The sequence below is a fragment of the Elaeis guineensis genome, chromosome 14, assembly GCF_000442705.2.
Source record: "Elaeis guineensis isolate ETL-2024a chromosome 14, EG11, whole genome shotgun sequence".
NCBI lineage: Eukaryota > Viridiplantae > Streptophyta > Magnoliopsida > Arecales > Arecaceae > Elaeis > Elaeis guineensis.
The window spans coordinates 38261809-38285002 of NC_026006.2; the positions used below are offsets into that span (position 1 = coordinate 38261809).

General features: G+C 47.2%; 1 non-coding gene across 1 annotated transcript; it reads left to right on the top strand.

The window, feature by feature from the left end:
* Positions 1-17974: 17974 nt before the first annotated feature.
* LOC140853872 (small nucleolar RNA R71) lies at positions 17975-18081 on the top strand. The gene has a single exon (XR_012137015.1). It is a non-coding gene; the product is annotated as a small nucleolar RNA R71 (small nucleolar RNA).
* The last annotated feature ends 5113 nt before the right edge of the window (positions 18082-23194 follow it).

A 23194-nucleotide genomic window follows, 5' to 3' on the forward strand; every position in this document is an offset into this window, starting at 1 on the left:
TCCAGCAGTTGAGGTTGGGGACGAAGTCCGGCTCCCGTAGGAGTCTAGATGAAGTCTGCCTATAGCTGGAGTCGGAGACGAGATCTGACTCCCGTAGGAGTCCGATCGAAGTCCACCTGCAATTAAGGTCAGGGATGAAGTCCGGCTCCCGTAGGAGTCCGGATGGAGTTTACCTGCGATTAAAGTCAGGGGTGAAGTCCGGCTCTCGTAGGAGTCTGGACGGAGTTTACCTGTAAGTGAAGTCGTGGACGGAGCTCGGCTTTCGTAGGAGTCTGGGCAAAGCCTTCCCGCAGTCGAGGTCGAGGATGGAGCCCGGTTCCCATGGGAGTCCGGGCGAAGCCTTCCAGCAGTTGAGATTGGGGATGAAGTTCGGCTCCCGTAGGAGTCCGGACTAGATCTGCCTGTAGCTGGAGTCGGAGACGAGATCTGGCTCCCGTAGGAGTCCGGTCGAAGTCCACCTGCAATTAAGGTCAGGGACGAAGTCCGGCTCCCGTAGGAGTCCGGACGGAGTTTACCTGTAAGTGAAGTCATGGGCGGAGCCCGGCTCCCGTAGGAGTTCGGGCGAAGCCTTCCCACAGTCGAGGTCGAAGATGGAGCCCGGCTCCCATGGGAGTTCAGGCGAATCCTTCCAGCAGTTGAGGTTGGGGACGAAGTCCGGCTCCCGTAGGAGTCTGGACGAAGTCTACCTGTAGTTGGAGTCGGAGACGAGATCTGGCTCCCGTAGGAGTCCGATCGAAGTCCACCTGCAATTAAGGTCAGGGATGAAGTTCGGCTCCCATAGGAGTCCGGACGGAGTTTACCTGTTGGTGAAGTCGTGGGCGGAGCCCGGCTCTCGTAGGAGTCCGGGCGAAGCCTTCCAGCAGTCGAGGTCGAGGACGGAGCCCGGCTCCCATGGGAGTCCGGGCGAAGCCATCCAACAGTTGAGGTTGGGGACGAAGTCCGGCTCCCGTAGGAGTCTAGACGAAGTCTGCCTGTAGCTAGAGTCGGAGACGAGATCTGGCTCCCGTAGGAGTCCGGTCGAAGTCCACCTGCAATTAAGGTCAGGGATGAAGTCCGGCTCCCGTAGGAGTCCGGACGGAGTTTACCTGTGATTAAAGTCAGGGGCGAAGTCCGGCTCCCTTAAGAGTCCGAACGAAGTTTACCTATAAGTGAAGTCGTGGGCGGAGCCCGGCTCCCGTAGGAGTCTGGGCGAAGCCTTTCCGCAGTTGAGGTCGAGGACGGAGCCCAGCTCCCATGGGAGTCTGGGCGAAGCCTTCCAGCAGTTGAGGTTGGGGACGAAGTCCGGCTCCCGTAAGAGTCTGGACGAAGTCTGTCTGTAGCTGGAGTCGGAGACGAGATCTGGCTCCCGTAGGAGTCCGGTCGAAGTCCACCTGCAATTAAGGTCAGGGATGAAGTCCGACTCCCGTAGGAGTCCGGACAGAGTTTACCTGCGATTAAAGTCAGGGGCGAAGTCCGGCTCCCTTAAGAGTCCGGACGAAGTTTACCTGTAAGTGAAGTCGTGGGCGGAGCCCGGCTCCCATAGGAGTCCGGGCGAAGCCTTCCCACTGTCGAGGTCGAGGATGGAGCCCGGCTCCCGTGGGAGTCCTGGCGAAGCCTTCCAGTAGTTGAGGTTGGGGATGAAGTCCGACTCCCGTAGGAGTCCGGACGAAGTCTGCCTGTAGCTGGAGTCGAAGACGAGATCTGGCTCCCTTAGGAGTTCGATCGAAGTCCACCTGCAATTAAGGTCAGGGACGAAGTTCGGCTCCTATAGGAGTCCGGACGAAGTTTACCTGTAAGCAAAATCGTGGGCGGAGCCCGGCTCCCGTAGGAGTCCGGACGAAGCCTTCCCGCAGTCGATGTCGAGGACGAAGTCTGGCTCCCGTAGGAGTCCGGTTGAAGTCTGCGTGTAGCTGGAGTCGGAGATGAGATCTGGCTCTCGTAGGAGACTGGTCAACGCTGGCGGGGTCCTGCCCCTTGGCAAGACTTGGGAGTGTGACGGAGGCTCGACCGCCTGGGGGGTTTGAAGAGACGTTGCCGGAGGTCGAAAGTCGGTTGGATCCCCGGAGGGTCACCCCCATCACGAACTTCGACTGGAGGGTATTTTATATCCAACACCAGTCTCCCTACTTTCGAGTTCGAATTTCGAATGAAGGAAGTACAGAGAAATTTTTACAGCCGAAGTTATCTCCTTGAATCCTGCGCACGATCGCCCCCAGATATTTTGGCATTAAATGCATGCATGCTGGAGCCTTTTCGAATCGGGGCGATTCGAAGGGACCTTTCAGAATTTCCACTGGTACGTTGGCCCAGGCACGGCGTAGTAATGGCTCCGTCCGCTGTCAGCCACTTTTAGCCGTCTGCTGTGGCGAGTGGGACACGTGTCGAGCGCGGGTCGGCCTGGGGGGATTCGCGATCATTATGGCGTCGGATCCCAGGGTCTATTTAAACCTGCCCTTCCGCCTGAAAGTTCTATCGGTATCCGCCTTTTCTTCGAGAGCCCTGACCCTCCTTGGCGTCTTCTTTGGCCTTAGGCGTCCTTCGAGTCATCCCTGTCCTCGCTCCTCTGTATCCTTCAGAGCGATCTAGGTTAGTCCCGAAACCTTCATTTTTCTTCTTGCCATTTAGGGGCCTTTTCTCCTCCATTTTCTTCTACCGCATTCCTCTGATTTGGTCTCCCGTAACCTCTCGTCTCTTGTCCCGCCTGATTTCTCTGGGATCTTTAGGGTCTTTGTTTGAAACCATTTGAAATATCTTTCGGCGCCTCCGCCTCTAGCGGTTCCGGGAGTTCTTCCGCCTCAGCCCCCTAGGACCCCCATTCTGTAGACGAACCCACATCTGGGATTGGGCTTCGTCCAATTTTTGCGTCGGGTGCCATTCCCTGCTCCCTGACTCCGGACGAACTCCTACTGATAAGGGTTCAGTATGGAGTTCCTCCGGAGTATGATCTGGAGCTCCCTGGCCCCTCCGACCGGGCTAGCACTCCCCCACCCGATCGTTTCTACCTGTATCAGGGGGCGTTCCGTGTCGGACTCCAGCTTCTGCTTTCGTCCTTTGTCGCCGCCCTTTTCTGCTTCTTAGATATCTCTTTAGCTTCAGTTGCTCCGAATTCCTTTAGGTTTTTGATAGGGTTCCTTTTCCTTTGCCACGTAGTCGAAGTTCAGCCATCCCTTTCTTTGTTTAGGCACTTTTACACCTTCAAACGTCACCCTTCGGTGAAGGACTGGTGATATTTCTCCCCTCAGTTTGGCAAGAAGGGGTTGCTGAAAGGTGCTCCCTCTTCAATCCACAACTGGAAGGGGAAATACCTCTTCGTCCACTACCCGACTTTGAGGCTGGACCTACCCCCTTGGGGCTCTCTGAGGGACTCTGTCTGTCAGGCTCCCAGCCTGGGGGAGGACGACCTTCAGGCCATCCGAAAGCTTCTTGACTATTCCGCTCCTTCCCTTCCCAACCTTCTGAAGGAGCAATTTTTGTTCAACATCGGCTTGAGCCCCCAGGATCCTGCGAGTATTCCATCTTTTCTTTTCTCTTCTTTTCTTCCATCCTTCTTCCTTTTCTTTCTTTCTTTCTCTTTTTTTTCTTTTTCTTTTTTTTTTTGCGTGTCACTTCTTCCTTTTTCACCCCATTATTGATTTTTGATTTTTTTTTTTTTTTAGGAATGGACGCCGAAGTAGCACGGATGCTCGCCAGGGGCCTCAAGGCCCACAAGAGAAAAGGTGCTGTGGCCTCCGGATCAGCAAAGAAGGCCAGAGTGGAGGAGACGAGCTCGACCGTGCCTAACCAGGCGGCTCCCGTGGTCGACGTTCCTTCGGACGCCGAACCACCGGCCCCCCGGGCCCCTTCGAGGAGTCCGTCGACTGAGGCTCCCGTTTCGGGGGTCCGTTCCATGAAGGCGTCCGGAGTCGAGAGGAGGAGGAGAAGGAAGTCGGTGGCCCGTAGGGTGAGTAGCCGCCGAGCCACCATTGAAGAGTCCCTCGGTTTCGAAGAAGAGCCAGAGAATCCCTTCGATGATAGGGACTTGATCAAGCGGTTGATCGACGACTGCATTCTGCCTGAAGTCGTCGAGAGGATTGACCGCGTCGATCCTAAGCAGCGGGTTTGGGACTCCCTAGGGTCCTTTCTCGAGGTAAACAAATCTTCATTTAATTGGCTTTTCGACCCCTGTTCTGATCCCCCAGCCGTCCTTTGCAGATTGGGCACCAGCTCCTTGCCAACATCGAGGTGACGAACCGGGCGAGGAGGAATGCCATCCAAGCAGAGGAGCATCGCCGGGCCAAAGTTGCTCGCCTCGAAGAAAAGGCCATCAAAGTAGTTACCCTCCAAGAGGCCTTGGAGAAAGAAAAACAGGCCCGGGAGGAAGAGAAGCAGACCTTGGAGGAGACGGTGAGAAAGGCGGAGGCCGAGGTCGCCAATTTGACGGAGTAGATTTCGATCCTGTTCTCAGAGGCCAGGGTTCTTGTGGTAGAGGAGTTCAAGGCCTCCGCGGAGATGAGGGACCTGAACGTCTGATTCGGCCAGGAAGCATTCATCAAGGGGTTCGAGCTCTGCCAAGAGAAGGTGGCCAGAAAATTTTTCGAGCTCGACCTCAGCTTCTTGGGCGAGGAGTCTGAAGATGAGGCCGATCCCTCTCCTACCGCTATTGCTGCCGCAGCCCCCTTTCCAGGGACACCGAGCTCCCCAACTCCTACCGCAGAGGTCTGAGACCTCCGACCTTGTATTTTTCTTTTACTGCAATTTTTTCTTTTCTTTTTGTCTTTAAGAAACATTCAATCAATAAAGTTGAATTTCTCATCGTGGATGGCTTCTCCTTTCTTCCTTCCCCCTTTTTTATTTTTCTTTCTGCGATGAGACGTGTCTTGACGCTTTTGTCTCCCGATGGCAGTGTCCTGCCGAAGCACTTCTCCTGCCCCTGGGGATTCCGCTGAAGTCCACGATCCAGTGGCTGAAGAAGGAAGTTCTTCATTTGACAAAAAGGTCGAAGAAGATGGAAGGCGAGCTTCGCAGGTTGAGAGAGGGTCACTTTGAAGCCACCTCAGAGGCCACCCGCTTTCGGAATCTCCACGTGAAGGGGATCATGGAGTGCAGCCGGAGAAAGGCGGACTTCGTGAAGGAGCTTGAGGAACACAAGAAGAGCGCCAGCGATCAAATTTGGGCTCAAGCTGCCAAGATCAGTGCTCTCAGGGTGGAACTGTCAGCTGCGTAGGAGAGGATTGGCCAGCTGGAGGGAAGTTCATCCCGGCTCTTGGCTCGGGTCGACGGCGATCGGGAGTGGTCGAAGAAGGTCTCCGACCTTCAGCAGCAGCTTCAAGATGCCGAGGCGGGCTACGATGCGCATCGGGCCGGCTGGCGCAGGCAGGTGGATGAATACAAAGGGAGACTCAGGGTGACGACCGACGAAGTTGCCCGTCTTCAAGGGCAGTTGGCTGGCAGGGTTCAACTCACTTCCGCTCGAGATTCCAGCGAACTCCAATCCCTGAGAAGAACTGCAGAAGAGCTTTCTATCGCCCTTGGGGGGAGGACGGCCGAGCTGCAGCAATTGAAGATCCAGCTGGCATGTGAGCAGCAGGTCATCAAGGATGCGGAGGCGGAATCTGAGGTCCTGAGAAAGAGGCATCGAGAGGTGGAGAACGAAAGCCAGCGACTCCATCGGGCGCTCCAAGATGCGCTGCTGAAAAAGAGAGAGCTAGAAGAAGAAGTCAAAAATCTGAGGCAGTCCTGGATAAGGGGTGAAGCAGATAATTCGAGATCGGAAGGAGCAGAGCTTCCCTAGGGCTCTTTTTGGCCTTCCGTCTTTCCATGCATACATTTTCTCTTTTGTTGTTTTGTTTTGTTTTTGTGGTTTTGCTTTTCTTCCTTTAGCCTTCTGGACTTCATGGTGTATATTTCATAAATGAAATAGAAAGGGGGTTTCATGTTACCTCGTCCACGTATTGTATTAAATTGCCATCCGCCGAACTTCTTTTGTCTTTTGACTTGTCCGACGTCGACATCGTGTGGAGGCGCCCAGTCGTCGCCACATCGATTTGCTTTTCTTGTCGTCCATGGCCGTAGGCTCGAGCTCGGTGGTCCGAACTTCGTGTTATCTCGAAGGAGTCATTATTTTCTTGACCTGTATCGAGAGCCTTCTTAGAGGCTGAGGATGTCTGGTAGGAACTTTCCATCTTTGTCGAGATGAGGTTCCCTAGATCTTTGGTGTGGTTTATTTTTCATCTGTTGCTGATGTAATTCATCGCTTTCCTTTTCAATTTTCCTCCTCTTTTCCGAGCGAGGGTCCTCCCCTTGCTTTTTGAGGGGTCGCGTGGAAGTGTAGAGGTTCCATTGAGGGGACTTTTCCCCTTATCTAATTTTGTTGGGCAGCCAGGTTTTTTATCATCGTCAGGATGAGGTTCTTCTTCTATTCCTGACATAGTCGATCTCAGCTCAGGTTAGGATGAGGTTCTCCTCCTATTCCCAATGGAGCTGTGGGGGCACATAAGGGTCGTTGCCTCTCCCCCCATCCGATCTAAAAGAACCGGGCCTTCGACTTTGCTCATGTTAGGGCGAGGTTTTCCTCCTGTCCCTAACATGGCCATGGGGACGCGTAAGGGAGTTGTAAGGCCTCTCCCCCCATCCGGTCTAAAAGAATCGGGCCTTTGACTTTGCTCATGTTAGGGCGAGGTTCTCCTCCTATCCCTAACATGGCTGTGGGGGCGCGTAAGGGCGTTGTAAGGCCTCTCCCCCCATCCGGTCTAAAAGAACTGGGCCTTTGACTTTGCTCATGTTAGGGCGAGGTTCTCCTCCTGTCCCTAACATGGCTGTGGGGGTGCGTAAGGATGTTGTAAGGCCTCTCCCTCCATCCGGTCTAAAAGAACCAGACCTTTGACTTTGCTCATGTTAGGGCGAGGTTCTCCTCCTGTCCCTAACATGGCTGTGGGGGCGCGTAAGGGCATTGTAAGGCCTCTTCCCCCATCCGGTCTAAAAGAATCGGACCTTTGACTTTACTCATGTTAGGGTGAGATTCTCCTCCTATTCCTAACATGATCTCGTTTTGATTGTTTGAAGGGGTTATCCCCAATCGTAACAAGTCCGTGCCAAAAGGGAAAGACATGCAAAGTCGAAAGAAAATTTGATTCAAAGCAAAGTCGTTAGTGATACATTTACAGGTTTTTCAAATCCCATGGTCGTGGAGGGTCTGCTCCTCCTTTAGGTCCTCCAGTGACGGAGTTGATGGTCCCGATTGGAGGCCGATCTCCGGGCTGCTCCTCCCTCTTTGGCGGTTTAGGTTGCGGCAGGGCCCTTGGCCGATCCTCTCTGCCTTCAGGTCGGCGTCGAATGAACCTGTCGAGCCGACCTCGTCTGATAAGCTCCTCGATCTCATCCCGGAGCTGAATGCACTCCTCTGTATCGTGGCTGTGGTCACGATGGTAGAGGCAGAACTTGTTAGGATTGCGCTTCCCAGGGTGTGTGCGCATTCTTTTCGGCCTTGGCAGTTGCTCCCTGACCTCCATCAGCACTTGGGTCTTTGAGGCATTGAGGGGGGCATAGTTGTGAAATCTTTTCGGTGGAGAACCCTGCCAAACTCCGCAGTCTGGACTTCTCTGCTTACGCACCCGGGGAGGGGTATGGACATGCTTGTGCCCGGGAGGAGTCCGAGAACATGGCCGAGCTTCTCTCGGCCCTTTTTCGACTGCGGGCTTGCTCGAGTCTCCCGCCTGCCGTTCTCTTGCAGTCTCCTCATCCTTTATTTTGAAGGCTTCTTCCGCTCGGGCATACCCTTCAGCCCGAGCCAACAGATCAGCAAAATCTTTAGGGTACTTTTTCTCCAGAGAGAACAAAAGGTCATTCTTCTGAAGGCCGCCCTTCAGAGCGGCCATTGGTACCGACTGGTCCAAGTTTTGGACCTCCAGCGCGGCGACATTGAAACAGTTGATGTAGACTCGAATGGACTCCCCCTCCCTCTGCTTGATATTGATGAGGGACTCCGAACCCTTCCGGGGGCGCCGGTTGTTGACAAAATGGGCCACAAATTGGTGGCTCATCTGATCGAAGGAAAAGATGGTACCCGACTTCAGCGTCGAGTACCAATTTCTCGCCGCTCCCTTCAAGATGGATGGGAAGGCTCGACATAGAATGGCGTCGGATGCGCCATGAAGCAGCATCATCATTCGGAAGGCCTCCAGATAATCAATCGGGTCTGAAGTCCCGTCATAGCTTTCGAACTGGGGGAGTTTGAAGTTTGGCGGGATCGGTTCCTGCATGATCATTTGAGAAAAGGGAGGGTCAGTACAAATATCCTCACCATAAGCGGGGGGAGCGTGGCGGAGTTCTTCGATCCGCCAGTTCATCTCCTGGAGCCTTCGGTCCAGAAAATCCTCGCAACTACGGGTGTCGAGGGTCCTCTGGCAGAATGGGGGTAGAGATCTTCCAGGGGTGGAGTCATGGTCGGATTGGGGGCTTTCCACCCTCAGATTCATCTTTCCGGGAAAGACTGGGCGGCTGGCCCAAGTGGCCCATCCTGTTGTCGGATTTTGGAGTTCCGACGATGCTCTTCCCGGTCGCACCGATGCCTGTGGCTGCTGCTGCTGTTGCTGTTGCATGGCCTGCACAGCTTCAGTGAGGCCTCTGACCTGCTGCACCAGTAGGTCAAACTGCTCCGTGCCAACCGTCGTTACCAGAGGAGGAGGTAGAGGCTGGGAGGCTGGAGGTGAGGCCAGAGCCTGAGATCTAGCCGCGGAGGTCGTAGATCGCCATGTGGATGCCTTGCGGGGAGGCATCGGGCAAAGACCAAGTGGGGGCAGGAGGAGTGGACGTCGGAGAAGATGACTAGAGACGGTCCCGTTGAGCGCTCCTTTAAGAATAAGGATACTGTGAAGACACAGCTCCTTCCTCTAGCATCAATCCTGATGGTGCAAAAATCCACTTGCATCGGAGAAGCTGGAGTCGAGGGAGTCGCGGTCGCCATCGGGACCTGCAAAAGAAGTCTAAATCGGAGGTGGGGTTGCTCCGGCAAGACCCTCCGACGTTCAAGTCAGTTCTCTGCCTCAACAAGAATGGAGTGCTCGAACGAAAATTTTAGTAGAGTTTTAGGATAGAAAATAGAGCTTAGAGAATAACGTATTTGGGGTCCCCTTTTATAGGCAAAGGGGGCAGCAGACTGATAGCGATATCTGTAACCGTCTGGCAGTGGGCTGTCCAGAGTCAGACGGAGTTTGTTGCGAAGAGTAGTGGAGTGGGATCGTGGCTACCGTCGGGACGTGCCACATGGAGTCTGTCGCGGGTAATGGAACGGCGTCCGTTGTCGCGACTTGCCAGGAGGTGGGAGGAATCGTGCAGTATCCGTCGCAGGGAGTGGAGCAGAATCATGGTCATTATGGCGATCTGCCAGGGAGTGATGGAGCCACGCAGAATCCATCGCAGGGGGTGGAGCAGTGTGGTGGCCGTTACTACAGCCTACCAGGGAGGGATGGAGCCACGCGGAATCTGTTGCAGGAGCTGGAGCAGGGTCGTGGCTATTGTTGTGGCCCACCAGTGGGCCCAGGCCTATTGGTCAAAGATCGGCTGGAGTGTCTGGCGGAGAGAGGTGGCTAGCCACCCGTCTGAGAGGAGCTCGGAGTCCGGCTCCCGTAGGAGTCCGGACGAAGTTCACGAGCAGTCAAAGTCGGGGACAAAGCTCGGCTCCCGTAGGAGTCCGGGTGGAGTTTTCCCGTCGCCGGAGTCAGGGACGAGGTCCGGCTCCCGTAGGAGTCTGGGTGGGTCTTCCTGCCATTAAAGTTAGGTGCGAAGTCCGACTCCTGTAGGAGTCCGGACGGAGTCTACTTGCGATTAAAGTCAGGGGCAGAGCCCGGCTCCCGTAGGAGTCCGGATGAAGTTTACCTATAAGTAAAGTCATGGACGGAGCCCGGCTCCCGTAGGAGTCCGGGCGAAGCCTTCCCGCAGTCGAGGTCGAGGACAGAGCCCGACTCCTATGGGAGTCCGGGTGAAGCCTTCCAGCAGTTGAGGTTGGGGATGAAGTCCGGCTCCCGTAGGAGTCCGGATGAAGTCTATCTGTAGCTGGAGTCGGAGATGAGATCTGGCTCCCGTAGGAGTCCGATCGAAGTCCACTTGCAATTAAGGTCAGGGATGAAGTTTGACTCCCGTAGGAGTCTGGACGGAGTTTACCTGTAAGTGAAGTCGTGGGCGGAGCCCGGCTCCCGTAGGAGTCTGGGCGAAGCCTTCCCGCAGTCGAGGTCGAGGACGGAGCTCGACTCCCATGGGAGTCTGGGCGAAGCCTTCCAGCAGTTGAGGTTGGGGATGAAGTCTGGCTCCCGTAAAAGTCTAGACGAAGTCTGCCTATAGCTGGAGTCGGAGATGAGATCTGGCTCCCGTAGGAGTCCGGTCGAAGGCCACTTGCAATTAAGGTCAGGGATGAAGTCCGGCTCTCGTAGGAGTCCGGACGGAGTTTACCTGCGATTAAAGTCAGGGGCGAAGTCCGGCTCCCGTAAGAGTCCGGATGGAGTTTACCTGTAAGTGAAGTCGTGGGCGGAGCCCGGCTTCTGTAGGAGTCCGGGCGAAGCCTTCCCGCAGTCAAGGTCGAGGATGGAGCCCAGCTCCCATGGGAGTCCGGGTGAAGCCTTCCAACAGTTGAGGTTGGGGATGAAGTCCGGCTCCCGTAGGAGTCCGGACTAGGTCTGTGATGTGCAAATCTTAAAATTTGTAAATAAAACTGCAAGCGCACAGTGTGCAGAGTAGCACGATCAGTTAGTACGGGTCGATCCCACAGAGACTTGGTTTAAAAACCCATCAAGATTCTTTACAGGGGAGTAGTAACTAGGATCCCTTAGGGTTTTCTCCTCCTATGTATTGAATCAAGCATGAACTATGAAGGGACTCTGACCCAACTGTAGTTCATCAAAAATTCTTGACAAAAGAAGAAGAAAAAAAAACCCTAAGAAAAAAAAGAACCCTATGTAAAACCCCTACTCATGATCTAGCTTCATCGCAAACCCTAGAAGGGATGCTTAGCTAGACATGATCTAAATCTACTTGCAAAATTTAAATACAAAAAAATAAACTATCCTAATTTCATAAATTAAACTATCCTAATTGCATAAATTTAAACTGCATAATTTAAACTAACCTAATTGCATAAAATTAAATTGCATAAATTAAACTATCCTAATTGCAAGAAAAATAAATTGCATAATGTAAAGAGATAAAATTGCATAAAAATAAGATTTTATATAAAAAAAATTTATTACAAAAAAATCTCAAAGCTCGAGGCTTGAGAAGAAAGCTAAAAACCCCACTATCTAGGGTTACAAGCTTGATCGGAAGGAAGAATCCTTAAAACAAGGGCCTTTGGGGGCTTTTTATAGGCATTTGGGGGTTATAAGATTTTCAAAACTTTAGATGTGGGACTAAGAGGTTTTAGAGGGCTGTTAGGGGGGTTTAGGGGCTTAAATCTTGCTCAAAAAGCACTTAAATCCATCAAAAAACCCTAGAAATTATTTCAGCCATCCGATCTTCATCTAAAGGACCCAATTCATCTAATAAATCAAGCCGGGAGCGATTCTGGGTCGTCAGATCATGATTTGGGTGAAGCGCTGCCGTTGGATCGCACTGCAGAGATGGGATCAGGTCGGATGCATCACGGACCGTCCGATCAAGGTGCTGGAAGATTTCGTCCGTTGGATCGCGCTGCAGAAGGATCCCGTGTTGTCCTAGTGTTTATTGATTCTTGCAATTGCCTTGATTACGGTTGGATCTTGACCGGCTGCGATGGTGGCCGTCCGATGGTGCAAAAATATGGAGCGTTGGATCTTGATCAGAGAAGATCGGACCATCGAGTGATGTGAAGTTACCAGGTTGCCCTTCGGACCTTCTTCTCTCTCCTCATGAGCCCTGGACCGCGCGCGTGGATCGGGCTCGCGATGCGTTGCGGTGAGTCGAGACTCACTGATTGGCTAGTTTATGATGCGTCGATGGGTCCATGGTCCAGGCGCCTGTTGCTGTGGACCAGGCGGCTAACTAGATCACCAAATCAGTTGATTTTTGACCAATTTTGACATGTTTGACTCGGGTTTGACCCAATTGAGTCTTCTTTCTTCATTCTTCAATTCCTGGGTCAATTTAACTCCGTTTTACGTAAAATTTGCACTGTTGGAATCTTCTTTCCTTGTTCTTTCTATTGATGACCTTTTCTTCTGCAAAATATAATAACAAGTATCAATTTCCTAATAAAGTTAGATAATTTAGATATTAATTGATACTTGTTATGTCAATTTGTGACATAAATCACACCCCCCAACTTAATCATTGCTAGTCCCTTAGCAATGTACCAAAATAAGATCATATTCCAAAAAGATTCTTCCTTTGCAAATTAATTTAAGATTGAAATTCAAGAAGTTTTCTAGTATTACTAAGTAATGAGCTTCGAATTAGAATCGGTAGTCAGTCTACTTAGGAGCTTTCTTAGAGTACACTTAAAGTTTTATAGCACTTGTGTGAGTGATAACTAACTTAGTATTTCAGTATTAACTTGTACAGGCCAATTGTATCATTTTTCATAACTTAGTTCGATTAATTTTCTATACACCCCAGATTAAACAAAGAACTAAGGTAGCTTTCACACTGTTTTTTTTTTTTTTGAGCATCCTGGCCTTCCCACCATCGTTTGACGTGAATCTCAACACTTGACTTAGGTGAAGAGACCTGGTTACTAGGCTTAGGGCAATCCACATTTACTCTGTGTTTTGCATTTTATTTCAGGTAGGTAGCTCTTTTCTTAAATTCAAATTTCTTCAATTGGGGTGTAGAGAAAATTATCTAATTTAAATAATACTCAAATCCTTAATTGGCCTTACAATTAACACCTACTTTACCTTGTTAGTGTGCATGTGCAATTGGAAGTGCTAATAGTCTTTAAATGACCTAGGCCACCAAGAGTCTAACCAGCTAATCTTCTCCATGACTCACTACATTTATTAGCAAATACTTTCTAACTTACTCTTATTTCTTTTCTAGATTAATTTATTTCAATTTTTTTTTTAATATATTAAATGTAAGAAATAACTCATAGTGGAAGGAAAAGAAAATGATAACACCTGATTTTGTTCAAGCTCTCCTCCCAACTTGACCGACATTATCTCCAATGGAGTTTATCTAATTTATTTGTCCTAAGCAAACTGAAAACAAAGAAAGCATTAGAAATTAAATAAGCTGGGTTGCCTCCCAGAAGTGCTAAGTTTTATGTCTTTAGCCAGACCAAACCTCGAAGCAATTTAATCAGAATAAGTTGGTTCATAAAGAACCATGGCATCTTCAACAGTCTTGACAGGTAATTCCAAGAATGGTTTTAATCGTTGACCATTAACTTTAAAGATAACACCATTACTTGGGTTTTCTATCTCAACAGCTCCGTGTGAAAAAATTTTCTTTACTAAAAATAGTCCTGTCCATCTAGACCTAAGCTTTCCTGAAAATAGATGTAATCTAGAGTTATATAAGAGCACCTTTTGTCCGATATTGAAAGTTTTTCTCATAATTGATTGATCATGAAATGCTTTGGTTCGTTCCTTGTATATCCTTGCATTTTCATAGGCTTCATTTCTAAGTTCTTCTAATTCATTCAACTGAAGCTTCCTATGGTTTCCAGCGTCGTTCAAATTTGTATTTAGTTGTTTGATGGCCCACATGGCTTTGTGTTCTATCTCAGTAGGCAAGTGACATGGTTTACCAAACACAATCCTATAAGGAGACATTCCTAGATTGGTCTTGAAAGCGGTTCGGTATGCCCAAAGTGCATCAATTAATTTCAAAGACCAATCCTTTCTATTGGCACTAACAGTTTTTTCCAGGATCTGTTTGATTTATCGGTTTGACACTTCAACTTGCCCACTAGTTTGAGGATGATATGGTGTGGCCAATTTGTGGGTGACATTATACTTTTTCATCAATGTTGCAAAAAGTCGATTACAAAAATGGGTTCTCCGATCACTAATGATTGCCATAGGAATACCGAAACGGGAGAGAATATTTTCTTTAAGAAACTTAATGACCATTTTGCTATCGGGTGTTCTACATGCAATGCTTCTACCCATTTTGAAACATAATCAACTGCTACTAGAATATATTTATTTCCAAAGAAATTTGGAAATGGTCCCATGAAATCGATCCCCCAAACATCAAAAACTTCAACTACCAAGATTGGGTTGAGTGGCATCATGTGTCGCTTGGTGATTCGACCCATTTTCTGACATTGAGCACAACTTTTACAATATTCATGAGCATCCTTAAACAAATTGGGCCAATAAAAATCACATTGGAGAACCTTAGCAGCAGTTTTCTTAGACGCAAAGTGACCCCCACATGCTTGATCATGACAAAAAGATAAAATATTCATGACTTCGTTATCTGGGATACACCTTCTAATAATTTGATCAGGACATTGTTTAAAAAGATAAGGATCATCCCAAATGAAATACTTCACTTGGGCAAAGAATTTATATTTATCCTGCTTAGTCCAATGAGAAGGTATCTTACCTATGGCTAAATAATTTACAATATCAGCAAACCAAGGTTCAGTAGACACAGACATGAGTTGCTCATCTGGGAAAGATTCATTGATGGATGGTTCATTAGATGGTACGATTGGAATTCGAGACAAATGATCTGCTACAACATTCTCAGTGCCTTTCTTGTCCCTAATTTCTAGGTCAAATTCTTGAAGGAGCAAAATCCATCTGATTAAGCGTGCCTTGGCATCCTTCTTCGCTAGGAGATGTCTAATGGCTGAGTGATCGGTGTAAACAATGGTGTGGGTCCCAACCAAATAAGATCTAAATTTCTCTAAAGCAAAGACAACGGCAAGGAACTCCTTTTCAGTTGTGGTGTAGTTAAGCTGCGCATCATTTAAGGTTTTACTTGCATAATATATCACTCTAGGCAGCTTATTTATCCGTTGACCTAAGATTGCACCCACAACATGATCGGATGCATCACACATTAATTCAAATGGTTCAGACCAGACAGGAGGATGAATGATTGGAGCTGATACAAGTGCTTTTTTTAGAAATTCAAAAGATTTCAAGCACTCATGAGTAAATTCAAATTTGGTATCCTTTGTCAAAAGATTAGTCAGTGGACGTGCTACTTTGCTAAAGTTGGCAATAAACCTTCTATAGAATCTAGCATGACCTAAAAATGAACGTATTTCTTTCACAGATTTAGGTGATGGAAGACTTGCAATTAGATCTATTTTTGCCTTGTCCACTTCAATCCCCTTTTTAGAAATGACATGGCCAAGAACTATTCCCTGTTTGACCATAAACTGACATTTTTTCCAGTTGAGAACTAAGTGCTTCTCCTTACATCGTTCTAGAACTAATTGCAGGTGATTCAGACACTCGAAGAAGGTTAGGCCAAAAACAGAAAAGTCATCCATAAAAATTTCTAGAAATCATTCTATCATATTTGAAAACATACTGATTATACATCTCTAGAAGGTTGCCGGTGCATTACATAGTCCAAAGGGCATTCGTCTATAGGCAAAAGTACCAAATGGACAGGTGAATGTAGTCTTTTCTTGATCTTCAGCGGCTATGGGGATCTGGTTGTAACCGGAGTATCCATCAAGAAAATAGTAAAACTCTTGTTCGGCTAGTCTTTCCAACATTTGATCAATAAATGATAAAGGAAAGTGATCTTTCCTTATCGCAGCATTCAATTTCTATAGTCTATACAGACCCTCCATCCCCTTTGAATCCTAGTTGGGATAAGTTCGTTTGCATCATTTTGGATCACTGTTACCCTAGATTTTTTGGATACTACTTGAACTGGGCTAACCCAAGAGCTATCAGAAATAGGATAAATTATTCCACTATCTAGGAGTTTCAAAATCTCCTTTTTAACTACATCCTTCATAGCTGGATTAAGCCTTCTTTGGGCTTCTCTTATTGGTTTAGCCTCTTCCTCGAAGTATATTCTATGTTGAACTATAGAAGGGCTTATTCCTTTGATATCTGCTATGGTCCAACCTATTGCTTCTTGATTTGCTTTTAGAACTGACACTAACTCCTCCTCTTGCTTGGGATCTAGGTCTGATGCAATAATTACAGGCAAAGTTTCTTTGGGTCCTAGATATGCATACTTGAGATGTTCTAGGAGGGGTTTTAGTTCTAAAATGGGTGCTTCCTCTATCGATGGTTTAGGTGATGATTTCACCATCTCAATGATTGGTTCAGTAAGAAGTATCGATTCCTGATTAAACAGATTTTCTTTAAGTATTTCATTGACATCCTCAGACTCATGGATTAACCAGGGGTTAGACTCTAGGTCGACTTCATCATCACTAATGTCAATGGATTCATAAATACCATCTTGGACTACATTGACATCAGCATGAGAAGAGGATTCCTGTTCTAAGTTAAAAATATTAAGCTCAATGGTCATATTCCCAAAGGATAACTTCATTAGACCATTTCGACAATTGATTTCAGCATTGGCCGTAGCTAAGAATGGTCTTCCTAAAATGACAGGTATATGTCCTTTAGGATTCGCAACTGGCTCAGTCTCTAAAACAATAAAATCTACAGGAAAAATGAAATTTTCAACCTTTATCAGAACATCCTCGACCATTCCCTTAGGGATCCTGAGAGATCTATCGGCTAACTATAATGTGATCCCAGTAAGTTGAAGTTTTTCTAATCCTAGTTGCTCATACACCGAATATGGAAGGATATTCACACTAGCTCCTAGATCTAGCAAGGCCTTTTTTATATTGGTTTCTCCAATAACACAAGAAATTGTTGGAGCTCCAGGGTCCTTATATTTAATTGGCACATGGCTAGATAGGTATGAACTGACACTTGCAGCCAAAAATACTTTCTTTGGTACATTAGTGGTCCTTTTCCTAGTACAAAGATCTTTTAAAAATTTGGAATAAGTTGGAACCTGATGGATTATATCTAAAAGAGGAATATTAACTTGGACTTGTTTAAATACCTCTAAATTTTTGTCTAAATATTCAGATTTATTGGATTTCAATCTGTTTGGAAAAGGAGCTCTAGGACTTTTAAGTACTGAACTAGGTGAATTTTCAGTTTCTGATGCTTGAGGTTGAAAGGTAGTAGTTTTAGAAGGTGACTCGGCAGATGAGTCCTCTATATCATCAAGTGCAACTACCTTATTGTCTATTTGTTTTCCCGATCTTAAGGTATGAATGGCATTTACACCATTAACTTGGTTTCCTTGTTGGGGTCGTGGACCATTTTGGTTCCTAGGATTTGGCTCAGGTTGGCTAGGTAACCTACCATGTTCTCGTTCACTAATGGTCGAAGCCAGCTGACTTACTTGCATTTCCAAACGGGCTATAGCTTGGGTGTTATTATTTATGAGTTGACCCATGGTTTGCATAAAGCTGGTATGTGTCTTCATCATGGCTTCTAGGCTTTTCTCTAAAGAGGTAATTTTCTTGTCATTATCATGGAAGCCTGGAGGATTGTTCATCACTGGGTTGGATCTTAGATTTTGCTGATTGAAATTTGGATTGCCTACATTAGGATTCTGGGACCATGAGAAATTCAGGTGATTCCTCCAACCTGGGTTATATGTGGGTGCATAAGGATTGTTCAATGGTCCTTGATAGGTGGCATTCACTTGTGCACACTCATTCGAGTAGGAACATTCTTCTAAGACATGGTCTGGTGCATTGCACCCTTTACACATGGGTGCAGATATTTGATTTACATTGGCTGGTCTCTGTAATTCTAAGGCTTCCAATCTACGTGTTAAGGTTGCAATCTTGGCCTCTGATTCTAGGGTTGGTTGAATTTGATGCATTCCTCCTCTTGAAGGTGTAGCTTTATCAGGTTCCCTAGTTGTTTTCCACTGTAAATTTTTTTCGGCTAGGTCTTCTAAGAATTGCCAAGCTTCAGTAGTTTCTTTGTCCATAAATTGACCTTGGCACATGGACTCTAGCATGGTTCTTGAGTTTGAATCTAACTCCTCATAGATGATCTGGCATAGTCTCCAAGTTTCTATTCCATGGTGTGGGCATTGGGTCAAAAGATTCTTGAAACAATCAAAGTACTTCCAAAATGATTCACCAGCTAGTTGGTAAAATTAATTTATTTCATTCCTAATCCTAGCTGTTTTATGATGGGGGAAATACTTTTTCAAAAATGTTCTCACAAAGCCCTCTCAGGTAGTGACAGAATGGTTTGGTAGACTATAAAGCCACTTCTTAGCATTATCCTTAAGGGCAAAGTTGATTAATCTAAGTTTGACCTCATCCTCTGTTAATTGCAGTTTCATGGTTGCACATACCTCCTCAAATTCTCTAATAAATATATAAGCATCCTCTAATCCTGTGAATTTTGGAAGCATATTTATGATTTGAGGTTTGATTTCAAAATTGTTAGCTGTGGGTTGTGGCAACCTGATACAAGATGGTTGGATGGAGCCAACTGGATAACACAAATCCTTAAGAGTCATGGGTTGGATTGGTTCAGCCATTGGAACAACAGGAATTGACTCAATTCTAACTAAACGACCCGACACTCTTCTCCACACACGAGGTGTACGGTTCTCGATGTTTATACAATTTTTTTTTTATAAAATTTTTATGTATAAGAAAAAGAAAGAAAAGAGAAAAAGTTCTAAAGAAAAGATCCTAAGGAGTCCTAAATCTAAAGAAAAGTAACCAAATTAATTTAAATTTTAATAATTTTTTTTTTCAAACAAGTGAAACAATAAATTAAACTCAATCTATCTTAGGATTAACCTAAATCTAGACAGCTCCTAACTGTTCCAAGATGACCCTTCAAGCCTTCCAAGTGGAGATTGATCAACTAGTTAGCCAGGTAAGTATAAGAGGTGGGAGGTTCACTCATCGTTGCCTTTCTAGACACCAAACGAGTTGGCCGGGCCAGCAACTGAACCAATTTAACAAACCACCCTCAGGGACTTGCCTAGACACCAACTAATCAAACAACTCAAACTTGATAGAATTCTTAGGGTTCCTTGTCCTATTGAGCTCGAATTTCTTAAGGTTGACGTCTAATTGATTTTAAGATTAAATGTCTAGGTAATGCAATATGATGGAGATGGTTTTTGGGCTAAGGAAGGGTAATGAAATCCCCACCTTATCTTGTTAATGGGTTGATGTCCTTAGATTAATTATGAAAATACAAATGCAAATAAACAAGATGACCAAGAATGTAAAAAATTTTAATTTAATTTTTTTTTTATTTTGATATTTTACTTCATGATTATGAAATATCTTTTGTTTTGTTTTATTTATTTTTTATTTATTTTTTTTATGATTAAGTAAATTCAAATGATTAGGTCTAAAAGAAAAAGTAATTAACTAAAAATAATAAAAGAGAAATTAGAAGCATACCTGAGTTTTTCAGCAATCACCAACTAAATCTAGAAACCTAAAGGAAAAAGAAAGAGAGTTATAAAGCACGAAGAACAAATATTTGAAAACAATTTAAAACGCCAAATCCCCGGCAACGGCATCAAAAACTTGATGTGCAAATCTTAAAATTTGTAAATAAAACCGCAAGCGCACAGTATACAGAGTAGCACGACTAGCGAGTACGAGTCGATCCCACAGAGACTTGGTTTAAAAACAATTTTCAAATCTATGCTCAAGCGAGCTTTAACGAAAATCGAAAATCGAAAGTTGTTTGCTAAAGACAATAAGACTAAGGATCTAGGGTTTTTGAATCCACTAGATCTAGATTAGGGAATTCTACTTAGAATTTTTCTTATTGATCCTAACGACTACTCCTCTTGTCTTTCCCAAGCATAGATTATGAAGGGACTAAGGCCCAACGATAACCCATCAAGATTCTTTACAGGAGAGTAGTAACTAGGATCCCTTAGGGTTTTCTCCTCCTATGCACTGAATCAAGCATGAACTATGAAGGGACTCTGACCCAACTGTAGTTCATCAAAAATTCTTGGCAAAAGAAGAAGAAAAAGAAACCCTAAGAAAAAGAAAGAACCCTATGTAAAATCCCTACTCATGATCTAGCTTCATCGCAAACCCTAGAAGGGATGCTTAGCTAGACATGATCTAAATCTACTTGTAAAATTTTAATACAGAAAAATAAACTACCCTAATTTCATAAATTAAACTATCCTAATTGCATAAATTTAAACTACATAATTTAAACTAACCTAATTGCATAAAATTAAATTGCATAAATTAAACTATCCTAATTGCAAGAAAAATAAATTACATAATATAAAGAGATAAAATTGCATAAAAATAAGATTTTATATAAAAAAAATTTATTACAAAAAAACCTCAAAGCTCGAGGCTTGAGAAGAAAGCTAAAAACCCCACTATCTAGGGTTACAAGCTTGATCGGAAGGAAGAATCCTTAAAACAAGGGCCTTTGGGGGCTTTTTATAGGCATTTGGGGGTTATAAGATTTTCAAAACTTTAGATGTGGGACTAAGAGATTTTAGAGGGCTGTTAGGGAGGTTTAGGGGCTCAAATCTCACTCAAAAAGTACTTAAATCCATCAAGAAATCCTAAAAATTATTTCAGCCGTCCGATCTTCATCCAAAGGACCTAATTCATCTAATAAATCAAGTCGGGAGCGATTTTGGGCCGTTGGATCACGATCTGGGTGAAACGCTGCCGTTGGATCGCACTGCAGAGATGGGATCATGTCGGATGTGTCGCGGACCGTCCGATCAAGGCGCTGGAAGATTTCATCCGTTGGATCGTGCTGCAGAAGGATCCTGTGTTGTCCTAGTGTTTATTGATTCTTGCAATTGCCTTGATTACGGTTGGATCTTGACCGACTGCGATGGTGGCCGTCCGATGGTGCAAAAATATGGAGCGTTGGATCTTGATCAGAGAAGATCGGACCATCGAGTGATGTGAAGTTACCAGGTTGCCCTTCGGACCTTCTTCTCTCTCCTCATAAGCCCTGGATCGCGCACGTGGATTGGGCTTGCGATGCGTTGCGGTGAGCCGAGACTCGTTGATTGGCTGGTTTATGGTGCGCCGATGGGTCCATGGTCCAGGCGCCTGTTGCTGTGGATCAGACGGCTAACCAGATCACCAAATCAGTTGATTTTTGATCAATTTGACCTGATTTGACTCGGGTTTGACCCAATTGAGTCTTATTTCTTCATTCTTCAATTTCTGGATCAATTTAACTCCGTTTTACGTAAAATTTATGCCGTTGGAATCCTCTTTCCTTGTTCTTTCTATTGATGACCTCTTCTTCTGCAAAATATAATAACAAGTATCAATTTCTTAATAAAGTTAGATAATTTAGATATTAATTGATACTTGTTATGTCAATTTGTGACATAAATCAGTCTGCCTGTAGCTGGAGTCGAAGATGAGATCCGACTCCCATAGGAGTCCGGTCGAAGTCCACCTGCAATTAAGGTCAGGGACGAAGTCCGGCTCCCGTAGGAGTCCGGACGGAGTTTACCTGTAAGTGAAGTCGTGGGCGGAGCCCGACTCCTGTAGGAGTCCGGGCAAAGCCTTCCTACAGTCGAGGTCGAGGACGGAGCCCGGCTCCCATGGGAGTCCGGGCGAAGCCTTCCAGCAGTTGAGGTTGGGGACGAAGTCCGGCTCCCGTAGGAGTCTGGACGAAGTCTGACTGTAGCTGGAGTCAGAGACGAGATCTGGCTCCCGTAGGAGTCCGGTCGAAGTCCACCTGTAATTAAGGTCAGGGACGAAGTCCGGCTCCCGTAGGAGTCCGGACGGAGTTTACCTGCGATTAAAGTTAGGGGCGAAGTCCGGCTCCCTTAGGAGTCCGGACGAAGTTTACCTGTAAGTGAAGTCGTGGGCGGAGCCCGGCTCCTGTAGGAGTCCGGGCGAAGCCTTCCCGCAGTCGAGGTCGAGGATGGAGCCTGGCTCCCATGGGAGTCCGGGCAAAGCCTTCCAGCAGTTGAGGTTGGGGACGAAGTCTGGCTCCCGTAGGAGTCTGGACGAAGTCTGCCTGTAGCTGGAGTCAGAGACGAGATCTGACTCCTGTAGGAGTCCGGTCAAAGTCCACCTGCAATTAAGGTCAGGGATGAAGTCCGGCTCTCGTAGGAGTCCGGACGGAGTTTACCTGTAAGTGAAGTCGTGGGCGGAGCCCAGCTCCCGTAGGAGTCCAGGCGAAGCCTTCCCGCAGTCGAGGTCGAGGATGGAGCCCGGCTCCCATGGGAGTCTGGGCGAAGCCTTCCAGCAGTTGAGGTTGGGGATGAAGTCCGGCTCCCGTAGGAGTCTAGACGAAGTCTGCCTATAGCTGGAGTCGGAGACGAGATCTGGCTCCCGTAGGAGTCTGGTCGAAGTTCACCTGCAATTAAGGTCAGGGACGAAGTCTGGCTCCCGTAGGAGTCCGGACGGAGTTTACCTGCGATTAAAGTCAGGGGCGATGTCCGGCTCCCTTAAGAGTCTGGATGAAGTTTACCTATAAGTGAAGTCGTCGGCGGAGCTCGGCTCCCGTAGGAGTCCGGGCGAAGCCTTCCCACAATCGAGGTCGAGGACGGAGCCCGGCTCCTATGGGAGTCCGGGCGAAGCCTTCCAGCAGTTGAGGTTGGGGACGAAGTCCGGCTCCCGTAGGAGTCTAGACGAAGTCTGCCTGTAGCTGGAGTTGGAGACGAGATCTGGCTCCCGTGGGAGTCCGATCAAAGTTCACCTGCAGTTAAGGTCAGGGACGAAGTCTGGCTCCCGTAGGAGTCCGGACGGAGTTTACCTGCGATTAAAGTCAGGGGCGAAGTTCGGCTCCCTTAAGAGTTCGGACGAAGTTTACTTGTAAGTGAAGTCGTGGGCGGAGCCCAACTCCCGTAGGAGTCTGGGCGAAGCCTTCCCACAGTCGAGGTCGAGGACGGAGCCCGGCTCCCATGGGAGTCCGGGCGAAGCCTTCCAGCAGTTGAGGTAGTCCGGCTCCTGTAGGAGTCCGAACGAAGTCTGCCTGTAGCTGGAGTCGGAGATGAGATCTGGCTCCCGTAGGAGTCCGATCGAAGTCCACCTGCAATTAAGGTCAGGGATGAAGTCCGGCTCCCGTAGGAGTCCGGACGGAGTTTACCTGTAAGCGAAGTCGTGGGCGGAGCCTGGCTCCCATAGGAGTCCGGGCGAAGCCTTCCCGCAGTCGAGGTCGAGGATGAAGTCCGGCTCTCGTAGGAGTCTGGACAAAGTCTGCCGGTAGCTGGAGTCGGAGACGAGATCTGGCTCCCGTAGGAGACCGGTCGACGCTGGCGGGGTCCTGCCCGTCGGCAAGACTTGGGAGTG